Source organism: Bos taurus, chromosome 2 (genome assembly GCF_002263795.3).
Source record: "Bos taurus isolate L1 Dominette 01449 registration number 42190680 breed Hereford chromosome 2, ARS-UCD2.0, whole genome shotgun sequence".
Lineage (NCBI taxonomy): Eukaryota > Metazoa > Chordata > Mammalia > Artiodactyla > Bovidae > Bos > Bos taurus.
The window spans coordinates 16,321,487-16,342,881 of NC_037329.1; the positions used below are offsets into that span (position 1 = coordinate 16,321,487).

At 38.4% G+C, this 21,395-nt stretch overlaps 1 long non-coding RNA gene across 1 annotated transcript in view; it reads right to left on the minus strand.

Moving 5' to 3' along the window:
* Positions 1 to 10,809: 10,809 nt before the first annotated feature.
* LOC112442542 (uncharacterized) overlaps positions 10,810 to 21,395 on the minus strand; it is a 114,496-nt gene continuing 103,910 nt past the window's right edge. Inside the window, exon 4 of the long non-coding RNA XR_003030608.2 lies at positions 10,810 to 12,496. This is a non-coding gene — a long non-coding RNA (uncharacterized lncRNA). The remainder of the gene's footprint in view (positions 12,497 to 21,395) is intronic.

The following is a 21,395-nucleotide window of genomic DNA, read 5'->3' on the forward strand; positions in this document are numbered from 1 at the left end:
TTGGGTTGTTGTGTTTTCATTTTCATTCGTTTCTATGCAAATTTTGATTTCTTTTTTGATTTCTTCTGTGATTTGTTGGTTATTCAGCAGGGTGTTGTTCAGCCTCCATATGTTGGAATTTTTAATAGTTTTTCTCCTGTAGTTGAGATCTAATCTTACTGCATTGTGGTCGGAAAAGATGCTTGGAATGATTTCTATTTTTTTGAATTTACCAAGGCTAGCTTTATGGCCCAGGATGTGATCTATCCTGGAGAAGGTTCCATGTGTGCTTGAGAAAAAGGTGAAATTCATTGTTTTGAGATGAAATGTCCTATAGATATCAATTAGGTCTAACTGGTCTATTGTATCGTTTAAAGTTTGTGTTTCCTTGTTAATTTTCTGTTTAGTTGATCTATCCATAGGTGTGAATGGGGTATTAAAGTCTCCCACTATTATTGTGTTATTGTTAATTTCTCCTTTCATACTTGTTAGCATTTGTCTTACATACTGCAGTGCTCCCATGTTGGGTGCGTATATATTTATAATTGTTATATCTTCTTCTTGGATTGATCCTTTGATCATTATGTAGTGACCACCTTTGTCTCTTTTCACAGCCTTTGTTTTAAAGTCTATTTTATCTGATACGAGTATTGCTACTCCTGCTTTCTTTTGGTCCCTATTTGCATGGAAAATCTTTTTCCAGCCCTTCATTTTCAGTCTGTATGTGTCCCCTGTTTTGAGGTGGGTCTCCTGTAGACAACATATGTAGGGGTCTTGTTTTTGTATCCATTCAGCCAGTCTTTGTCTTTTGGTTGGGGCATTCAACCCATTTACGTTTAAGGTAATTACTGATAAGTATGATCCCATTGCCATTTACTTTATTGTTTGGGGTTCGAATTTATACACCATTTTTGTGTTTCCTGTCTAGAGAATATCCTTTAGTATTTGTTGGAGAGCCGGTTTGGTGGTGCAGAATTCTCTCAGCTTTTGCTTGTCTGAGAAGCTTTTGATTTCTCCTTCATACTTGAATGAAATCCTTGCTGGGTACAATAATCTGGGCTGTAGGTTATTTTCTTTCATCATTTTAAGTATGTCTTGCCATTCCCTCCTGGCTTGAAGAGTTTCTATTGAAAGATCAGCTGTTATCCTTATGGGAATTCCCTTGTGTGTTATTTGTTGTTTTTCCCTTGCTGCTTTTAATATTTGTTCTTTGTGTTTGATCTTTGTTAATTTGATTAATATGTGTCTTGGGGTGTTTCGCCTTGGGTTTATCCTGTTTGGGACTCTCTGGGTTTCTTGGACTTGGGTGATTATTTCCTTCCCCAGTTTAGGGAAGTTTTCAACTATTATCTCCTCAAGTATTTTCTCATGGTCTTTCTTTTTGTCTTCTTCTTCTGGAACCCCTATGATTCGAATGTTGTAGCGTTTAATATTGTCCTGGAGGTCTCTGAGATTGTCCTCATTTCTTTTCATTCGTTTTTCTTTTATTCTCTCTGATTCATTTATTTCTACCATTCTATCTTCTAATTCACTAATCCTATCTTCTGCCTCTGTTATTCTACTATTTGTTGCCTCCAGAGTGTTTTTAATTTCATTTATTGCATTATTCATTATATATTGACTCTTTTTTATTTCTTCTAGGTCCTTGTTAAACCTTTCTTGCATCTTCTCAATCCTTGTCTCCAAGCTATTTATCTGTGATTCCATTTTAATTTCAAGATTTTGGATCAATTTCACTATCATTATTCGGAATTCTTTATCAGGTAGATTCCCTATCTCTTCCTCTTTTGTTTGGTTTGGTGGGCATTTATCCTGTTCCTTTATCTGCTGGCTATTCCTCTGTCTCTTCATCTTGTTTAAATTGCTGAGTTTGGGGTGTCCTTTCTGTATTCTGGCAGTTTGTGGAGTTCTTTTTATTGTGGCTTTTCCTCGCTGTGTGTGGGTTTGTACAGGTGGCTTGTCAAGGTTTCCTGATTAGGGAAGCTTGTGTCGGTGTTCTGATGGGTGGAGCTGTATTTCTTCTCTTTGTTCAGTCGCGCTGTGGGGAGGGAGGGAGGGATGCTGCAAACAAATAACACTGGCGTGTGCTCGCAGTGCCTCAGCCACACTGGGTCTGCCCCCGCTCACGGCGCGTGTAGCCTCCCTGCCCACACTGCTCTGGCTCTAGGTTGTTGCGCGGGGAACAATCCGAGGCTGGCCCTGGGTTGCATGTACCTCCCAGGTCCAAGCCGCTCAGGTTCAGGCACTCGAGTAGTCCTCAGAGGCGCAGACTCAGTTGGGCCTGAGTTTTGTGCTCTTCCCAGGTCCGAGCAGCTCAAGTGATGAGGTGTTTGGCGAGCGCCAATGCTGCGACTTATCGCCTCCCCGCCACTCGGTTATCTGGGTGTAAAACCGGCAGATGTTAACCATCCAGACCCCCAAAAAGTTTTAGTTAGCAAAGAAGCCTGCTTACAGTTTTATAGATAATGTCTCTCTGGGGCTGCGATTGCCCCCTTCCGGCTCTGGCTGCCTGTCACCGGAGGGGGAAGGTCTGCAGCCAGCTATCTCTGTTCAGTTCTTTGTTCCTTGCGCTGGCCTGGTGGTCTTAGGTTAGGGCTGGCTTTTCGCGTGGTAGATATCCCACAGTCTGGTTTGCTAGCCCAAATTATTTCGCTCAGATAGTGCTCAGGGTATTCAGGCCAGATTCTTACCCTAAGCGATGCAGCCCGTGCTGCGCCTCCCTGCCCAGCCCCCGCTTGCTAATGGCGCGTGCAGGCGTCTGCGCTGCTTCTCTGCTGGGGGAGTTACCGTAGGACTCGCAATCTTCGAGTTTTAATTGTTTATTTATTTTTTCTTCCTGTTATGTTGCCCTCTGTGCTTCCAAAGCTCGGCACAGATTCGGCAGTGAGAAGGTTTCCTGGTGTTTGGAAACTTCTCTCTTTTTAAGACTCCCTTCCCGGGACAGAACTCCGTCCCTCCCTCTTTTGTCTCTTTTTTTGTCTTTTATATTTTTTCCTACCTCCTTTCGAAGAGTTGGATTGCTTTTCTGGGTGCCTGATGTCCTCTGCCGGCATTCAGAAGTTGTTTTGTGGAATTTACTTGACGTTTAAATGCTCTTTTGATGAATTTGTGGGGGAGAAAGTGTTCTCCCCGTCCTACTCCTCTGCCATCTTCAGAGAGTTGTTTTTAAAACTCCAATCACATTTTTCCCCTCTTTTGGAATTGAACAAGTAGGTAGAATGGCCTGCTTCTTTTTGAATTTTTCCTGTGCACCGTTACCCAGAGAAGGGAATCGATAGGCTGTACTACAGTTTCAGATGAAATAGGCTGGTTACCAAATTCTTGTAAGACATTGATTTGTGAGTTATTTATTCAAGTTCACTGAATAAGCAATTTACAAATCACTTTTCATTGAGCTTGATTCAGTGCTCTGAAGTAAATAAATATGGAATCTGTATCAGGCTTTTAGTACAATGTCAGTCTTGCCTAAATAGACTATGCTGAATTTGTGTTATAAATATAACTCTAATTTGTTATATTTGGATCCTATCTGTTGCTATTTTTTCCCCTGAGACTCATAGAAAGGATAGATCCATGTTAACAGAATAAAATGAAAAAGAAAAAAGAAATCCTGAAAGATTATTTGCTGTAATAATATATTTCAAGAAGGTGACTTACTCTTAATTATCACATAACTGGCTTAATTTTCTTCTTCATTTTAATTTAGTAAAACTGTATAAACATAAAGATTTTTTCTAATCTTTCTCTTTTTAAAATTTTATAGTAATATCAGATAAAAAGCATTGTCTATTACATTAAACCTCTAAACCAAAAACTGGCAGATTTTCATAAAAAATACTTTAAATTTTATTTATACTCTTCCTATATCAATATAATTAATTCACTACATACTATACTCAATGTAGTGTTATAAACTGGACAGATTTTGGAAATATCTCATTTGTTATACTAAAAAAGAAAATATTAATGCTCTATTATCCTGTTTCCTTTCTCTACTTAAAGATTCAAAGAGGGAAACAGATTATCTAGAGAAACTGTATATCAAAGTGCTATTCTATTTTTTAAGAAATCATTAGAGAAAAGACAACTAGAAGAAATTTACTGGTACTTACCAAATAATTAATTTTTTGATAATTACTAAACTGGAAGAATCAGAGGCTAAAGGTCTTGTTTAGAATAACAAGTTGACATAAAGATTAAGCAAAGAAATTATTTCCAAGAATTCTCCTGTTATATGGATTTATACAACTAGATTATTTGGTATATAAATGTCTTATGAATTATTCCCATGAGTTTCTTTCTATTTTTCCCAAGTTCAATGTAGCATACAACAGAAGGCCCCAAAGTACCATTTAGAACCCTTATGAGTTTTTTGAAATTCAGAAAAATCACAACAATTTTGATCATATTAGAAAATGCTTTTCTCCTTGGGATAAACCCAGCTTTTGAAAAATATTGATACTAAGGTGGTAGGCAAAGGCTGACTCATATAATAACACAATTACAAGCAAAGGGAACAAAGGTCCACAGGCAAGGACCAGGTTTTACTGATGTTTCTCCAAATTCATGAACACAAGAATGCCCATCCTCTTTTGCATAACAAGTAAAAGACAGAACTAAATAAAGAGAGAGATGGCAAGAGAATCCTACATTGTGTTAACCCACTATCTTCATGATGTTGAGTAATGCGGGAAATCTGTTTTTATTTTATACCATACATAAAGTGAATTTTGCCCACAAAAGGCATTTAAAGTGTCCTCTCACTGCAGATCCCCAATGGGGCGCCCAGAATGCTGATCAGGAGCAGGAAGACTCAGTGAAAACACAAAAACTCTCCACTGAAAGAGGTAGAGCAGCAACACCAGGAAGCCATTCACACTAAGAATGCAAATAAAGAATTCTGGGGACAAGCATTATCTCGCCATGGAAATCTACCAAGACCATTTACTGCTTAAAGTTTTCCTTGGTGTGATTCTGTAAGCAAAGTTGGATGAAAAATAAAAACAAGGTCATTCACAAGACCTGAAACTAGAGTACAGATATCACGGCACAAGAGAAGCATGGCCCCCACTAGGGGAATTCTCTCTTGATCAGAACTTTTGTAAACACATTTCAGATTATTCCATATTCCTTCATAACACTTTTAAGGTTATTATATTTTCCTAACTAAGAGAAAGTGGAAAATAGATGTTGATAGTCAATACATAACTTTTGCAAATAACTCTATATAAATATGTGCACTAGATTAAATAGAGTTATTATAGTATATTTTGGTCACTATCAACAAATCCTTTTGCTTTTGCAAAATACTAACCTAAAATCTCCTGTAGGTATGCCTATAGATAGATAGTGAAACTAAAATACTGAATATATCAGGCTGTAGAGTTAGGTTTCTAGTGAACAGGATGGGCAACTCAGGTGATGTGTATTCCATCTGAATAGAGAACATCTCATAAACACTACCTTTAATAAAAGTTTCAAAAATGGAAAAGAAAATTCTAAAAGTTTGCAATAGTCCTTAACTCTTTTCTAGAACAATTCACAATATATAAATAAATTTTAGTTAATATGAGTCTTAGTATACATACTCAGAGACTTCCCTCATCGCTCAGTTGGTAAAGAATCTGCCTGCAATGCAGGACACCTGGTTTCAATCCCTGGGTTGGGAAGATGCCCTGGAGAAAGAAATGGCAACCCACTCTAGTAGTCTTGCCTGCTGCTGCTGCTGCTAAGTTACTTCAGTCGTGTCCGACTCTGTGTGACCCCATAGACGGCAGCCCACCAGGCTCCCCCATCCCTGGGATTCTCCAGGCAAGAACACTGGAGTGGGTTGCCATTTCTTCTCCAATGCATGAAAGTGAAAAGTGAAAGTGAAGTCGCTCAGTCGTGTCTGACTGTTAGCGACCCCATGGACTGCAGCCTACCAGGGTCCCCCATCCATGGGATTTTCCAGGCAAGAGTACTGGAGTGGGGTGCCATTGCCTAGAGAACCCCATAGACAGAGGAGCCTGGCAGGCTACAGTCGGTGGGGTCACAAGAGTCCAAGAGTCAGATATAACTTAGCGACTAAACCGGCATACATGCTCAGATGAACTAAAAGTATAACTTTATATTTTGTAACAACTTAAATCAACTGGAAGCCTCTCAAGAGAGAAAAATGTACTCAGTGAGTCTTGGGTTTCATTCTTCCTTCTTATGGAGAAGGCAATGGCAAGTGTGAAAGTTGCTCAGTCGTGTCTGACTCTTTGCAATCCCATGAACTTAGTCCATGGAATTCTCCAGGCCAGAATACTGGAGTAGGTAACCTTTCCCTTCTCCTAGGAATCCTCCCAACCCAGGGATTGAACCCAGGTCTCCCACATTGCAGCAAGATTCTTTACCAGCTGAGCCACAAGGGAAGCCCAAGAATACTGGAGTGGGTAGCCTATCCCTTCTCCAGTGGATCTTCCCGACCCAGGAAATGAACAGGGGTCTCCTGCATCATGGGCGGATTCTTTACCAACTGAGCTATCAGGGAAGTCCCCTTCCTTCTAAAGATTATATCAAAGTTTTAGAGGGTTTATAAGTCTCTAATTCATAAGAAATGAGAGAAACAAATTCTTGAATCCATGAGCCATTTGGGCACAAGGTAAGGTCTAACCTTGAGATAATCCTCAGCTCAGTGAACCTGAGGTGTGAGTATCTCTGCAAGCTTTCTATGGCTCATAGTCACCTATAGGAAGCTCACAGTTATTTCTTCTCTGAAATAAGAAATCTAAAATATTTTATAATAATTATAAGTATGATACCACTGGGCTCTACCCAAGAATGGATGCAAATGATGTTCTTCTCTAAGACTTCTTCTTTTTTTTTTATTTAATTTTTACTTTTCATTGGAGTACTGAGTGAAGTGAGACATAGAGAACTATCATATGATATCCTTTATATGAGGAATCCAAAAAGAAATGATGCAAATGAATTTAATTACAAAACAGAAACAGACTCACAGACTTAGAGGGTGAAATTATGGTAACCAGAAGGGAGGGTCAGGGGAACGGACAGTTAGGGAGTTTGAAATTGACATGTACATACTGTTATATTTTAAATGGAAAACCAATAAAGACCTACTGTATAGCATAGGGAACTCTGCTCACTGTTAAGTGGCAGCCTATTAACACATTTATATCTCATTTCTTCTTCTCTAATTCTCCCTTTCTCTACCTAAGGGAATTGTTTCCTAGACTGTAAATTTGGTTTAGGGCCCTACACTCTTCTTGTTTTTCCCAAATATCTCTCTAATCTTTACAAACTCTTGCTTCTACTAAAGGCTTAGAATTTAGAAACCACAGTTAGGATAATGCATGGAGTTTCTCTTTTCTCCATACTGTAGCACCTAATCCTTGAGTGATTAAACACAGAATCTATTAGCTACTCCAATATGGTACTTCCTTCCAAGAGAAATAATCAGCAGGGACAAAAAGAATACTGGCTAATAGCTTTAAAAAAAGGTTCTGTGGTATTCGTTTGCCCCAATAGCTTTTATAAGGAGATAATCAGAAGATGACTTTTACTTTGAAATCTTCACACATCCATCTCATAAAATACTGCCACATGTATACTACTACAGCATAACTTTTGGCTTTATATCACCAACTGTCATAGGTCATAAAATGTAAGTAATGAATAAATGATACCTGGAAGAACACTCTGAGTTTAAAGACTTGGCATTTAAGATGTTCTAAGGAAGAACATATTTTTAAAACGTAAGCTAGACCTCAAGAATCAAAATATTGTGATTTCTACTTTTTAAATGTCATCTTGTTCTGTCTTTTGCTTTTAACTATGAACAGACACATTTCTGAAGATGTCCAGTAGCAGTTATGACATCAGACAGGAAGAGAGAGCCCTCTGTGTAACACACACCCAGGAGAGAGGTCCTGCAGAGGAAATGTCATGAGCAATGTTATGTCGGGGATTTCTCTAAACCCATCATTGCCAGGCACCTGTGCTCCAGGGCATCCATCCAATCAGCTAGAGAGCAGGCACCTTGCCATTTCGGCAGATGGATATTAATGTTGAAGGCAAAGGAACCATGTACAGTATATATTTCAATTATGAGTGTAGAGATTTGGAGTCCCAGTTGGAATCGTCTATTCCTTTCTGAGCTGGTAACAAACTAGATATCGTACCATCCGGAATGTGCTTTACACAGAATTAGCTTTTAGGAAAGATGCACATTTACAAAGGGAAGAACATATTTTGTATGACAAGTCAAGAGTCAAAGGAAAGAAGCTGAATAACCCTTAAAGAAATTTCCTAGCTTTTTAATTTTTACCAAAATAGCATTGAAAAGACAGAGGGAGAGAATATTTCTGCCACATAAATATATTATGGCAGAATTGACAGAATTTTGAAAGCTTATGCATTCCTAAATGACAGTGTATATTTCAGTTTTTTTTGAAGTGTTCTAGTCAAACAAACCTCAGAGGTAAATTGGCTTCTGGGACAGGATCATCTTTCATTTCTGGCCTGCATATTCTAAGACACAGATGTCCCGGTCTATGCTTCTAGTCCATACTGATTTCTACACTGTTACATTTTTAAAGGATTTCAAATAGAAATATCTAGGCCCTTAATTGTTTAATGCTATTCACTAGTCAATTGTTATTTCAGTATGATAACCTAGAATACTGTCTCACATGCATTTAATTACTTATATAGTTATCATTATCATCAAGAATTACATAAATGCTAACTTAATATTTTAACATATTATTCTGACTAGCTAACATTACAGAGCAAATGGCCACAGCTGGGTGAATGGTGGCAATTATATAAAGAAATATCATCCAGATTGTTGCCTTGCCTTGAAATAAAAAGTCGCAGAAGACTTCTTAAATGAGGGTTTTAATATGTTCTAACACCCACTCCAGTGTTCTTCCCTGGAGAATCCCAGGGACAGGGGAGCCTGGTGGGCTGCTGTCTATAGGGTCGCACAGAGTCAGACACGACTGAAGTGACTTAGCAGCAGTAGCAGCAACAAGATTGGGTATAGAAAGAGATGTTTTTCTTACACTGACCAAAACATATGTCTATTATTACACTTGGTACATAACTAGTTCTTACGAAATTGTTTTATAATACCTGGGGTTAGCGTACAGGAAGAAAGTCACCATATCTCGGAATGCCATCTAGCCCATGAAATGTCTCAGAATTCTTATTCAAGCATTCACCTGTTTCTTTCATTGGCCAAAAGTACTGCTGATATATTAGTCCTGAGAAGCAGTCACAAGAGCCAAATGGGAATTTGGTAGTGGGTGTAGTGGTAGGGTTCCTGCTGAACAGCTCTGGTGCATTACAGTTATATACCAGTTACATGGCACAGACTTCAGGTCCACTGTAGTCATCCCCCAAATGGACAGGTCAGCTTGTTTTCTAAATGCTGCTTGAAGCTTCCTCTCCTTTAATAATGAACTCTAGTAACACAGGAACTAAAACACTTAAGGGATTTGCACAGCAACCAGATGGCTAAACCAGACACTCAGAGAATAAGAGTAATAGTAGTTAGCAACAGAAACACCCACTGCACTACTATTTACCCAATGTGGACTGAGAAGCAATGTGTTAAATCTAATTCCTAATCTTCCCAATATTCCCAGATCAGGTTGGCTCCTATCTCCTCCATCTCCCTCTTCTCTTAAGGTTTCAAGGTTAAGTTCAGAACTTCCAGGCTGCTCTCACCATCATCCTGAAGTAGATGGGATGCATCATCCTGAAGCATGGGGCTGGCCCAGATTTGCATTCCCAGGTAAGAAACAGACTTACTGGTCTCAGAACACCTATTTGCCTTGACTTAACACTGGTATCCAATCCAACCAGTCCTTACTTATGGTAAGAATAGTTACTATACATGAGCACTTACCATGTACTAGATATTATGTTAATCACTTGCTAGCACTGCCTCATCCAATCCTTTCAAGTTTAAAGCAGACCCAGTCTTCAGAACTAACATCTCCTTTCAGAACAATATTGTATCATTCCACATTTACTATCTTGAAATATAATTCATAGCTGATATAACCTACCTGCACACATAGTTTTAAAAAATTAATGTAATATTTTAGCTCATGACAAATAGATGGGGAAACATTGGAAACAGTGACAGACTTTATTTTGGGGGGCTCCAAAATAACTGCAGATGGCAACTGCAGCCGTGAAATTAAAAGAGGCTTGCTCCTTAGAAGAAAAGGTATGACCAATCTAGACAGCATATTAAAATGCAGAGACATTCTACTTTGCCAACAAAGGTCTGTCTAGTCAAAGCTATGGTTTTTCCAGTAGTCATGCATGGATGTGAGAGTTGGACTATAAAGAAAGCTGAGCACTGAAGTATTCATGCTTCTGCACTGTGGTGTTGGAAAAGATTCTTGAGAATCCCTTGGACTGCAAGGAGATCCAACCAGTCCATCCTAAAGGAAATCATTCCTGAGTATTCATTGGAAGGACTGATGCTGAAGCTGAAACTCCAATACTTTGGCCACCTGATGTGAAGAACTGACTCACTAGAAAAGACCCTGATGCTGGAAAAGATTGAAGGCAGGAGGAGAAGGTGATGACAGAGAATGGGATGGTTGGATGGCATCATCAACTTGATGGACATAAGTTTGAGCAAGTTCCAGGAGTTGGTGATGGACAGGGAAGCCTGGTATGTTGCAGTCCATGGGGTTGCAAAGAGCTGGACATGACTGGGCTACTGAACTGAACTGAAAGGAGAAAAAAAGAAGTGATTTATATTAAAATACTATTTTTCACTAATACATTTCTATTAGTTTATTTGAATGAAGACTTGCCAGGCATAATTATTAGAAGACACAATGAAATAGTCAGTTGTTTACACCCATATGTAATAGCATTGTGATCCTCCTCAAAAACAATCTGATAAGGCATTTTACTAGAAATCAAATATTATGCAGAGATTTGCTGCTGGCTATGTGATTTTTTTTTCCCAAAAGGATGAGCAAATTTTGATAAGGGAATAAGAACTAAACAATGTATCATCTCCCCTCAATTTACATGACAGTAATTTACATTCCTTGGAACACTCAGTGTATTTTAAAATGATGCAAAAATGTTTATATGTAAACACATTTAGATTCTAGGCTTAGATAATTACGAAGATTTTCACTTACATGAACATCTTGGGGACGCTGCAAATCTGTGCAGGACATGATACCGTCCTTCATGCTGGGACTGTCTCAGATACTGCAGGAGCCTAGTATCCCTGGTCTCTGCCACTGAATGCTGTTTCTTCCAGTCTCTGCCCACTGAATGCTACTGTTTCTTCCAGTCCTGTGACCACAAAAAACTCCCTCCAAGGGAAAATTCTGCTTCCCATTTGAAGAACCACCATCCTAAAGGGTAGGAATCATTGCCTTACTTTATAAATTTAAAAACTGATTCATGGAAATCTGAATAATTTGCCTAAAGTAAATAGCTAGTGAGTGAGATTCTGACCTATGACTATTTTGTTTCTGAAGAATGGGCTTTTCTCATTACACCACACTGACCTCTTAGGCCAATTATTCTTCCATTTAGAAAATGCACAGGTAACTGAATTAGGTAGGGCTGAAATGAGGACTCAACAGTGCCTAGACTCATATTATAGAAATTTCTGTCTCTATTCAGCCTTGAGCAGGAAAATTCTTTAGCCTCTTCAGCACTTCCACTATCTGCTCATTTTCTCATTTAGATTTCTAATTTGTATTTTGATTTTAAAACAATTTAAATTGACCATAATCCCTTAAAAAATTAAAGAAAATGAAGAATATGACCTATGAAATGAAACCAACTACTTTAGTCCTGTTTTATGTAACATAAGAGTTTCTTTTGCTAATCTAACATAATTCCAGGGGGAGCTTTCAATAGCAAAAGTTCTTTAAACAGACACTGAACCCTTTCAGATGCAATCATCATCATCTTTTTTTTTGTTTTTTTGATGTGGACTATTTTTTTAAATCTTGATTGAATGTGTTACAATATTGCTTCTATTTTATGCTTTGACTTTTTGGCCACAAGGCATGTGAGATCTTAGCTCCCTGACTAGGGATCGAACCTATATCCCCTGCATTGGAAGGCAAAGTCTTAACCACTGGACCACCAGGGAAGTCCCAATCATCACCTTTCTTTCTCCTAAATCTACCCACCCTCAGGTTCTTCACTTTGGCCCACCCTGTAGATTAATACTCACTTGTCAAATTTATTCTCATAGTAAAAGACTATACAGCAGGGATTATCTCATTAATTTATAGGAGTTTCCTCATGTAATTTCTACATAACAACCAGTAGTATTTCTGGCCCCCTGTTCCTAGAAACACTAAAGCAGTGGATCCTAAACTTTTAACATGGGTTCTGGAATCATGAGGAAAGCTTCAAATACAGGTCGCTGGGCTCCACCCTAGAGTTTCTGATTCAGGAGGTCAAGTGTGAGGGCCAAGTTCTAACAAATTCCCAGATTCCATTGCTGCTGCTGATCTTGAAACTGTTGAAGTGAGAAGGAAAAAAACAGGAATGAGTTTTTCTCTTCTTCTTTCCTGAGAACCAAGAAGGTAAAGGGAACAGTGTGCAGGCCTGAACATTTCTAGTTTTTCTTTTTTTACTTTAACTGTTCCTAACATTGCATGTCTGTAACTGAAGTTTGCTTTTCTGCCCCCTAACTCAGCAGGAGCTACAGTTCACATTTTCTCCTTTGACTCTGTGCTAAATGCATCCTCTGTGCTTAGTTGCTCAGTCCTGACCAACTCTGCAACCCCATGAACTGTAACCTATCAGGCTTCTTTGTCCATGAGGATTCTCCAGGCAAGAAGACTGGAGTGGGTTGCCATGCCCTTCTCAGGGGGATCTTCCCTGACCCAGGAATCTAACTGGGGTCTCCTGCATTGCAGGCGGATTCTTTACCAGCTGAGCTACCAGGGAAGCCCAAATACATCTGCTATTTGGTGTTTATCCTTACAACACCCTTCCCCTTGTAGTTACATATCAGAATGAAGGCAGAGCCACCTAACTGCCAGACTCAATTACTGGGTTACTGACGCCAGTTTTTTACTGTCTTTGAAACAATCCAAGAGGAAGAAATCAAGTTCCTATCACCTTTTTTCCTCATCACTGACTCCCGACTGTGCTGCTGCTGCTGCTGCTGCTAAGTCGCTTCAGTCGTGTCTGACTCTGTGCAACCCCATAGACAGCAGCCCACCAGGCTCTGCCATCCCTGGGATTCTCCAGGCAAGAACACTGGAGTGGGTTGCCATTTCCTTCTCCAATGCATGAAAGTGAAAAGTGAAAGTGAAGTCACTCAGTCGTGTCCGACTCTTTGCAACCCCATGGACTGCAGCCAACCAGGCCCCTCCATCCATGGGGTTTTCCAGGCAAGAGTACTGGAGTGGGGTGCCATCGCCTTCTCCGCCTGACTGTGAGCCCTTGCCTTATATAAGCCCCTAGACTCTTCATGAAGGGGAGATCCAGTTCTTAAGGCATGAGCCTACTGGGTTCCCCTCTCCACCAGCTGAAAATAAAAGCCATCTTTCTATTTCCTCCAAACTCTGTCTCTGTATTTTTCATTCAGCTTCAGTGGGCAGAAAAGGCCAAGATTTTGGCTGGCAACAAAACCACACTTTGAAATCACTGAAGAAATCTCTCTCCACTCCTATCTGACAGACGAAATACTTATATAGATTTTATATAATGATTAAGAAACTACATATATATTCTTGTGTATTTTCCAACTAAATATTGAACAAGTTGGCCCTAAAACCTGCATCATAGTTACTTTTAAAAATATCCCTGAATTCCTATTGTGAGATGATAAGGAGGTGTGTTTCCATACCTGGAGTCTAGACAATTTAATTAGGAGTCTTATTACCTAAGAAAACTCATGCTATAGTTAAAGTAGAAACATATAATATTATATCAGTATAATATTACTAGTAATAACAATTCATATTTACTTAATATTTACTATAGGCACAGTACTGTACTATGTACTTTCCCTGAATTATCTCATTTAGTATTAGCCTTGTAAGATGCAGTTATTTCTAATTCACAGTTAATCAAATCAAGACTAGAAAATTGATGTCTAAGGTATTAGAGCCAGAGAACTTGTTCTGTCTGGCTCCAAAACATGAGTCTACCCACACAGCTCAGTTTCTCCTACTCTTCCTGCATTCATTAGAAGCAATGGAACATCAATGGAACCCTTCAGCCATAAGATACAGGTGCTCATGAGCATGACAAATACATACCACATATGCAAGACTTTCCAGTGCCCCTGTGGGCCCATTACCGAATGAATAGTTGCCAGATTGGTGTGATTTTAGGATCCAGAAAATCAAAAGATCATGGATTCTGTAACTAGCCTCCTGTTCTTTTATCATATGCAAATTTGACCCTTTAGGCATGATGCTTCAGGAAAAAATATGTTAGTGGTTGGCTAGTATGTCCCATTTCTATGATAAATTCAGAATATTGTTAACATACTTTATATTAATTTTTGCCATTATTACACAAGCTTGGCTTTAACTTAAATCAGGACTCTGAGTGACCATAATGAAAAGAATGGTTTGAATATTTTAGTAATAGGCAGCTGATGTGGGAGGAGTTTTAAAAGAACCTAAAAATTAGAGTGAAAACCTGGATTTATCTAGTCTCCTCAGCCACACTGTGGCCTGATGTATGGGACTCAAGATAAAGAAAAAGAGCAGTCAGAATAAATCTTTGCTTCGCAGTTGAAAAAACAACAAAATAAAATCTTTTTTAAAATAAATGACTGTAAATGTTAATAAAATGTCAGTAGGGTAAATGATCAACTGTTGTGACATTTAAGAATAAGAATTAAGTAATACATATTCTAAAAGGTTAGCCCACAATTGGGGTGTCATTTTACCTCATTCACATCAAAGCCTATAAATATACCATCTATAAAAATAGCCTAGAAACATACAATGATAAATAAAAGCTATTAATCCTCATAGTAAATATTTTTCAAATGAAAGTCCTCACCTTTTGATTCTTAAGATTTTTATGGCAACACTGACGTTTTGTTTTTTAATTAACCATCAGTTCAGTTCAGTTCAGTCGCTCAGTCGTGTCCGACTCTTTGCGACCCCACGAACCGCAGCACTCCAGGCCTCCCTGTTCATCACCATCTCCTGGAGTTCACTCAGACTTACGTCTATCGAGTCAGTGATGCCATCCAGCCATCTCATCCTCTGTCGTCCCCTTCTCCTCTTGCCCTCAATCCCTCCCAGCATCAGAGTCTTTTCCAATGAGTCAACTCTTCACGTGAGGTGGCCAAAGTACTGGAGTTTCAGCTTTAGCATCATTCCTTCCAAAGAAATCCCAGGGCTGATCTCCTTCAGAATGGCCTGGTTGGATCTCCTTGCAGTCCAAGGGATTCTCAAGAGTCTTCTCCAACACCACAGTTCAAAAGCATCAATTCTTTGGTGCTCAGCCTTCTTCACAGTCCAACTCTCACATCCCTACATGACTACTTCAATTCCTAGTATCACAGTTATCTCTAAATATATATCTAGGTTTCTAAACAACTGGGTCATATAATCTTTTGAAAAATGATCTCCTATTATCATTTTTGAGGAATTCATATTTAATTAATACTGGAAAAATTTGATTTGCCACTGTGTCTTTTTTGTGAGAATTAAAATTTTACCTACATTACAGTTTAAAACAAAATTGTTTTAATTAGTTCATATTGCAGCAGTACACTAATATATTACAAGAAAGTCAAAGAATGATTTGCAGTTAATAGCCTCCAAACAACATGACAACCACAAAATACTCACTTCTAAATAATTGTATGCTTGAGGTTATTTTATCATTTCAGTAGAAACTCAAATAACTTGGATTTCAAATTTAACAGGTAGAAAAATTGAAACAGTATTTCCCAGCTGTTTTTCTAAGAGCAGTATGAATTTTTCACTATATTTGAGCAAGGTGACATGAAAATGGATAAAAATGGCATACACATTGGACGAAAAATAAATGTTCTTTTTCCTTTGCCCAAGTTCTACCGGCTTAATTTTAAAGCAAGGATAAAGGAGATACTCTCAATCTTGGTTGTCCAGCATTTTTGATGTCTGCTTAATCCTGAAAATTTTTGGATTGTGACTGAGGCCAGACAGGGAGATAGAAGACAAAGGGTTAAGAATAGAGTTGGAATTAGGGCTGAGGCCAAAGGGAAATGAATGTAGGGCAGCAGGAGAGAGACAGAAGTCAAAACAAATTGGGGCTGAAGCCAGAGCAAGACAGAAGACTTTGTCTAATGGAAGAGGTTGAAGATATATTGAAAGTGGAAACATAAAAGTGAGATCATGACAAATTGTTTAAAGGATTCCAGACTATCTAATACCTTGATTACTCTCTCTCCAGAACAGTTCAGAGAGTGGAAGTCCTATCACATCATTTATAATGTTTATATTTTAAAGTCCCAGCCAGATAAAAACACATGACAAAACAACTTCTTTACATCTTCTAATGATTAACTGAAACAGAAAATACTTCATGTAATAAAAATAATTCCAGTAAACCAGAAAGGTGTGCAAAGCATATTTGTGTAACAACGCTTTTAATAATCTACTTCTTAAATGCTTAGGAGAGTGATCATTTAAAAGTTATGAAAAAGTGTGAATTTTCTTCCTTCAATGTAATATTATCATTTTAAAGGAAGTCACTGTTCACATACAAAAATATAGCCATCTTTCCCAGAGGGAGTTGGAGAAGGAAATGGCAATCCACTCCAGTACTATTGCCTGGAAAATCCCATGGACAGAGGAGCCTGGTAGGCTACAGTCCATGGGGTCGCAAAGAGTCAGACACGACTGAGTGACTTCACTTACTTCATTTACTTCCCAAAGGGAGTATGTTGCAAAAATGTCAAGTCACCATTATATTTCGTAACAGATTTTTCCCCAGCCAGGTTAACCAAGTGATCAAACAAAGGAGAGAAAATCATACCTCACAACTATGAATCTTATAATTGATGACTATGTTGACTCCAAGGTAAGACTCAAAATATCAGAAGAATTGGTTTCATAAAGTCTGTCCTCAATATGTTGTGATATTTTTACATTGTGTACTTTCTAATACCAATTACTAGCTCTTATAATAATGTCTAATAATATCTGATAATAATGATAACAAGAGAAAAAAAAAAACTTTGTTTTTTTGCCCTTATATGAGTTATCTTAGGATTTTTGTGAATTCAGATAGAGGTTAAATATGGACCCAATTTTGCCCTCGCTACCTAAGGCAATTGACAAGAGCTATTTTCAAAATCTTAAAGCAGAACATAAAATTCTTTCATAAAACTTTGGTAACTGGGATAATATTAATTTCTGAAATGATGTTTGTTAACTAGTGTTCTCTTCTTATTTTTTTTTTTTTTTGTTCTTGTTCATTACACTTTCATAATAAATAATGACTTTTGGCAACAGAGCCTAGCTTTGACCTGGTGGTTTGCCCAAGGAACCCTTGGCATCTTTTTCTCAGTACGCTGAACCACTGAGTAGAAATAGCCTGCAGCTGGTGTCAGATTGGCTCCCAGAAGCCCATATGCAACAGGCAACCTGATCACAGTGCTTTACTGAGGTACATTATTTATGGCCCTTGGCAGCTGCCAGCCACATTACACTGCATTATGCAAGTATTGCATCTGTGGTCCATGACTGGAGGAGAAATAGATTTTATTAAATACAGGTCATATTTGATAAGGAAAAAAAGAAATAAATCCTACGTGTACTCCACAAGAAGAGTGCTTCAACATATATCTAAAAAGCTATTAATAATTCCTTAGTGTTGAAGCAATTGATGCAATTTTTATGCAAAGTTTTAGATCACAAATCACATTGAAATGGGAATTAGATATTTCTGGTTCTGGCCAGGTCAGAGTCATTTTGTAAAATCCCTAATAAGACTTGCTTCCACTGCTAGCCCTGGTCATCTGCTGAGATGCCAGTCTGGATCATAGCATCCCTATACCTGGGTGTAAAGGTCACCAGTATGTGTGTATGGTAGAGCCATTGCCCTTCCACATTTTAAATACTGTGTTCCATGCAATAAGTCCTCAGCCTCAGTTAGGAAGAGGGTGTTTCTTAGATTACAAATGATGGTATATCTGTACAATTTCTTTCAAACAGTTTTTAATTCTCAATACCTCCAGGCACGTCTCAGAAAACAGAATCTGCCCCCTCCCCACCATCACAACACTTCCCCACTAGATGTACCCAGCTCTTGAAATGTTTGCATGCATATTCTCCTAAAGATCACAACAGTCCAGTGAATAGTTAAATCAGAAGCAGTTACTAAATCCTCTCCATTTGGTTACTTAGTTTATTGTTTCTGTGATAGTGTGTACCTAGGTTGGTGTATTTCTCTATAAGCAGATTTTGTGTTTCTTAAGAAAAGCGAAAAGAACCCAGAAGGAAACTGGAAAGGACAAGTAAGAAAAAGGAAAAGAAGAGTAAATACTGTTAAGAAACCATTCAAGTTTTGTAAACCAAATTCAGTTGTTGCAAGTACAAATATTACTACAAGTGATTTAAACAAAACATCAAAAAAGGTCTTACTCTACTTTTTGTTCCCATGCATCTACTACAACGGTACAATCAAATATATTACAACTTTAAGCTTTCATTATCTTCCCTTCTATGAAGGCAGGGACTATCCCAATCAATTGTCTATTCATAGTGGCCAGCATAATTTGTCCACCATTTAGTAGAGACACAAAATTAATTTTTGAATAAATGCCAACTGAAAGACTGAATCAACAATCTTAAAGCACCAGTCAATGTTCTCATTACCTTCAAGGAGCTTAGAGTAAGTCCTTAGAAATTGTTCTGGAAAAGAAACATCTTACCAAAAAAGTTCTTTAAATAGATTAACATACAAGTACGTGTATTTGGTTGATCCTCTTTCCAGCCTGGTATATAAATTATTGTATCTGTTTTAATACTTACAATTGCAGGAAAACCTTTTTTGTCAAAAATAGCAGGCCCTCTGCTATGACACTCAGTCGTCTAATTGTAGTCATCCAATTGTATTATAACTACTATTTATTCTGTATGTCTCAAATACCTGATAGCCTGTACCCTGTGCACTGGTTCACCCACCTAATTCACTACCAATCAAAGTTTTAATGACTGGGCTACCAGATTATGCTTGCACTTAAAATTATAGTAGCTATAACACATTTAGATGGCTGTTTCTAAGTGCCACTGATCCTCTAAAGAAAGATATTGTGTAGCAAAGGGTAAGTGACAGCCTGTTGAAATCCAGTATGAAAGGAGTATGTACCAATAAGGATGTCTCTCAACTTGTAATAGCAGAGGAACTCAAGCATGAATGATCAGAGGGCTGAAAACTGTTGTCCCAGTGAAAGGTTACAATTCTTAACTCATTTTCCAGACTTGAGCTCTTTCTTAGGCACATAACACAATGACTGAAGACGTGGTTGCTTTCTTAGAGGGGAGGATCTTACAAACTACATCAAGTTTACACAATAATGATCCCTCCACTCCTTCCCTATAAGAATCTATGATCATCTACTCAGACAACTGTCATTTGTAGAAAATAAGATATATGCAGACATTTTAAGGACAGCCACACAAAAGGTCAGAGTTGACATCCATACCTGGAGAACTTAAATCTCAAGGAATCTCTGGAATAGTGGGGACATGCATCAGATCATGCCATGAGCCATGCTGCGTAGGGCCACCAAGACAGACGGATCATGGTGGAGAGTTCTCACAAACGTGGTCCACTGGAGAAGGGAATGGCAAACCACTTCAGTATTTCTGCCTTGGAAAGCGCAGTAAACAGTATGAAAAGGCAAAAAATATGACACTGAAAGATAAACTCCCCAGGTCAGTAGATGCCCAAAATGCTACTGGATAAGAGTAGAGAATTAACTCCAGAAAGAATGAAGAGATCGAGCCACAGTGAAAACAATGCCCAGTTGTGGATGGGACTGGTGATGAAAGTAAAGTCTGATGCTGTAAAGAGCAATATTGCATAGGAACCAGGAAAGTTACATCCACGAATTCAACGAAAATTAGAAGTGGTCAAACAGGAGATGGCAAGAGTGAACATTGACATTTTAGGAATCAGTGAAGTAAAATGGACTGGAATGGAGGAATTTAACTCATTATACCTACATTATAGGTATATAATGTAGGTATAATGAGTTATACCTACATGTTATACCTGCATGTAGACCATTATATCTACACTGTTGGCAAGAATCCCTTAGAAGAAATGGAGTAGCCCTCACACTCAACAAAAGAGTCTGAAATGCAGTACTTGGGTGCAGTCTCAAAAACAACAGAAAGATCTCTGTTCATTTCCAAGGCAAACCATTCAATATCACAGTAATCCAAGTCTATGCCCCAATCAGTAATGCTGAAGAAGCTGAAGTTGAATGGTTCTATGAAGACCTACAAGGCTTTCTAGAACTAATACCCCCCCAAAAAAGATGTCCTTATCATCATAGGGGACTGGAATGCAAAGGTAGGAGGTCAGATACTTGGAATAACAGGCAAGTTTGGCCTTGGAGTACAAAATGAAGCAGGGTAAAGGATAACAGAGTTTTGCCAGGAAAATGCACTGGTCATAGCGAACACTCTCTTCCAACAACACAAGAGAAGACTCTACACGTGGACTTCACCAGATGGTCAATGCTGAAATCAGATTGATTATATTCTTTGTAGCCAAAGATTGAGAAACTCTATACAGTCAGCAAAAACAAGACTGGGAGCTGACTGTGGATCAATCAGATCATTAACTGCTTTTTGCCAAATTCAGACTGAAATTGAAGAAAGTAGGGAAAACCATTAGACTATTCAGGTATGACCTAAACCAAATCCCTTATGATTATACAGTGGAAGTGACAAATAGATGCAAGGGATTAAATCTGATAGATTGCCTGAAGAATTATGGATGGAAGTTTGTGACATTGATAGGAGGCAGGGATCAAGACCATCCCTAAGAAAAAGAAATGCAAAATGGCAAAATGGTTGTCTGAGGAGGCCTTACAAATACTGACAAAAGAAGAGAAGTGAAAGGCAAAGGAGAGAAGGAAAGATATACCCATTTGAAGGCAGAATTCCAAAGAATAGCAAGGAGAGATAAGAAAGCCTTCCTCAGTGATCAATGCAAAGAAACAGGGAAAAACAATAGAATGGGAAAGACTAGAGATCTCTTCAAAAAAATTAGTGATACCAAGGGAACATTTCATGCAAAGTTGGGCACAATAAAGGACAGATGGTATGGACCAAACAGAAGCAGAACATATTAAGAAGAAGTGCCAAGAATACACAGAAGAACTGTACCAAAAAATCTTCATGACCCACATAACCACGATGGTATGATCACTC